Source organism: Suncus etruscus, chromosome X (genome assembly GCF_024139225.1).
Source record: "Suncus etruscus isolate mSunEtr1 chromosome X, mSunEtr1.pri.cur, whole genome shotgun sequence".
Classification (NCBI taxonomy): Eukaryota; Metazoa; Chordata; class Mammalia; order Eulipotyphla; family Soricidae; genus Suncus; species Suncus etruscus.
The window spans coordinates 72,620,768-72,623,868 of record NC_064868.1 but is presented as its reverse complement, the minus strand read 5'-3'; the positions used below and the strand labels follow the sequence as shown (position 1 = coordinate 72,623,868).

The window sequence follows — 3,101 nt, the reverse complement described above, 5'->3', positions numbered from 1 at the left end:
CTTTATGATGGGAAAATCCAGTTCATTGACAGTCAGAGAAATCACTGATAGGAGCAATCTCTTACCATTTTTTCCATGAGTATGAAGTATACCACTTTTCATTTACTGTTTTTCTATTTTTCTTTTTTCTTTTTGTTTTTGGGTCACACCCAGCAACGCTCAGGGGTTACTCCTAGTTCTAAGCTCAGAAATCGCTCCTGGCAGGCTCGGGGACGATATGGGATGCCGGGATTCGAACTACCATCCTTCTGCATGCAACGCAAAGGCCTTACATCCATGCTATCTCTTCAGCTCCCGTTTTTCTGTTTTTCTTTTTTTTAAGGGTTTATCATATTCTCTAGCATGACACTGTCTTTTTTGCATTTCTTAGATGCAGCTATTTCAAGAAATTGGGATAATTTACTTAATTAAGTTATTGTTCTCATCTTTCCCAAACTTAGGGAAAGAATTTGTACATGTTATTATAAAATTTAATTTTAATTTATACATGATTTAGTTTAGAAACCACTAAAATTGTAGTTTACATGATTTCTAAAAGTAAAATAACACTTTTAACAATCTTTTTGTTTTCTAAAAATATTCTATATACATGCATGTGGTCAAAACATACTTTTATGGTGGGCAAATTTCCTACGTACAGTAAATAAAAGAGCTGATCAATTATTTCCAATGTTATGAGTGCCACCTAGTGTTCCATTTCTGCAACTACAAACCTTATAAGTTAAAAACTGCTTATTCAAATAAAACCCAGGTTCTAAAACCTGCATTTTGGTAATGCTTTCCAGTTGATGACTTTATTGTGGAAAATGAGGTCATGAAAAGAATGTGCGATATAAAAATTAGTATAAAAATTTTTACATGCTACTTAAATATGAAAAACAGATCGAACTTTTTTTTTTACTTCAAATGCATATCTGCCTCCCTTAAAAATGAAAACTAAAGAAAATATGGTTAAAACATAGAAAGTAACAGGCTAGTTCAAACTAGGACTTAGTCATCAGAATCCATCATGAGTAGTGGGAAAATGATTTATTCACTCCATCCATTTACTTTATGGATGTGATAAAAGTTGGAAAGGCAGTAATGCATTTTTTAAATCATTTTAAAATAGTATGTGTGGTCTTTTACCAAGGTTCATAGTGAGTTTACATCAAAGGAGCAAAGTGGGCTTTCATTACAAGAAATCTGCATTACCAACATTTGAAAGAAACACATTTACCGTAAAAACAACTCAGTCTCATCTACCAAATTGCAGTTATACTAATGAAACTTTAATTTTTAACAGGTCACAACCAAAAACCAAACTGTTGAATAGTCCTCAGAAAGTTGGAATATAAATGTTGAATTCAGTTTACATATCATCAATATCTTCATCATCATCTCCAATGTCATCAAACTGAATTTCATCTTCATCTCCAGGACCAAATGTATCAGTTTAGTTGATTTTAGCATGTTTTGGAAGTTCACCGTATGCTTTCAGGCTTCTGGCCTCATTTGCATTGTATTTTAAAATTACATCAGCTTTATTATCCTGGTAGTCTCGTAAGCCAACCAGTATGATGTCTGATGTATTTATCCAAACCTTTTTTCTCAGTTTCCCTCTGATATGGCGTAACCTCTTTACACCATCAAAACACATTGCCTCCAATCTTCCATTTCCCAACATTTTGATAACTTGAGCATACTCTGTCCATCCTCTTTGAATACTAATTCTCTTTTTTCAGACTCATTCTCATTCTTACCTCTGCGTCTGTTTTTACCGCCTTTAACTTTATTCTTGGGCAGGGCAACGCCTCGCTGCTTCTCTGGCTTTTTAGTCGGGGGGGGGGGGCAGCGGCGACGAGTCCGAGGGGGGCTAGCGGAGGTGGGCACGACCACGCGGGCTCAAGCAGCGGCCAAAGGGCACCTGGCGTGCGCGGGAGAGACACCCCGCAGACCACCACGCACACACTTTCGGCAGGAGGAAATGGCGTCGCGGCTCCGTTTTTCTATTTCTCTATGTTTTTTTCATTTACCATTTGATTTTTATAGGAAGTTATTCAGTATTCCTGGGTTAGATGCAACTAATGCTTTTGTGGTTTTGAAAACATTTTTATCACTCCCTCAAATATGAGTCTTAACCTTAAAAAGATATTGTTTTCATCACTGCTCAGGCTTGTTCAAATTTTTTTTATATCCCAATGGAACTTAGTTCCTGGTGTTGTTGCCTGGAGCTGTATCAGTTCTACACTCTGGCACCAACTTGTGCCAGTTTTTATATAACAAGGAAATGACAACTTGACCTTAGACCAGGTTGTCCTATCACATCACCTAACACCAAATGGAACTCAGAAGATGTATCGTCCTTATTTGAAAAATAAGAGCACCAACTACAGAAAACTGACTTTGACAACCGGGACTGGGCAGAACTTACCTTGGGACCAATAAGGAAAACCCTACTCTAGGCTGTAGCCCAGGACACAGAAAAAACAACAAGATGTCTAATTGCAGAGTTCCAACTTGGATAACAGAGACTGAGCAGAACCTTTGGATCCATAATATCCTAGGCTTCGGCTTAGGGACTGAACAAAAACAGGAAGCAATTGTTACAGAGAACTGAACACAACAACAATGATGGATAGGAACCTCTAGAAACATACTCTATTCGAGACCCTGTCCTATGACGTGCGCAAATACCAAGATCGCTAGCTAAAGTGGCTTGATTTTCTCACTCACAACTGAGAGGAAAGTTTCCTGGCACCACAAAAAAGCCCTTGGGATGGGGTAATGAGTATATATGGAGCCAGTGGTTGATCCCATGATGGTATGCTTCAAGGATGGAGAAACCCTGAAACGAGAATTTCCTTTCTTTCCCAATGCTCACTGTGCCTATGAAAAAAAAAAAGTGGGGGAATGCCAAACCCTGCCACTCCAGCACCCTTTCTATCTTTTGTTTTGTATTGATTTGTCAGTTTTTGACTTTATTTTCCTTCTATTTTTTTCTTCCACATTTTTCTTTCCTTTTCACTCTTGTGGTTATTATTTGGTGATTTTTTCTTTGCATTTATTTTTATTATTATTTTTTCTTTTTTTCTTTCTCTTTTCTCTGTTTTTGGTAGTTG

General features: G+C 37.2%; 1 pseudogene; it reads right to left on the bottom strand.

The window, feature by feature from the left end:
- Positions 1-1,249: 1,249 nt before the first annotated feature.
- The window catches only part of LOC125998914 (eukaryotic translation initiation factor 1A, X-chromosomal-like), an 8,377-nt pseudogene continuing 6,525 nt past the window's right edge, over positions 1,250-3,101 (bottom strand).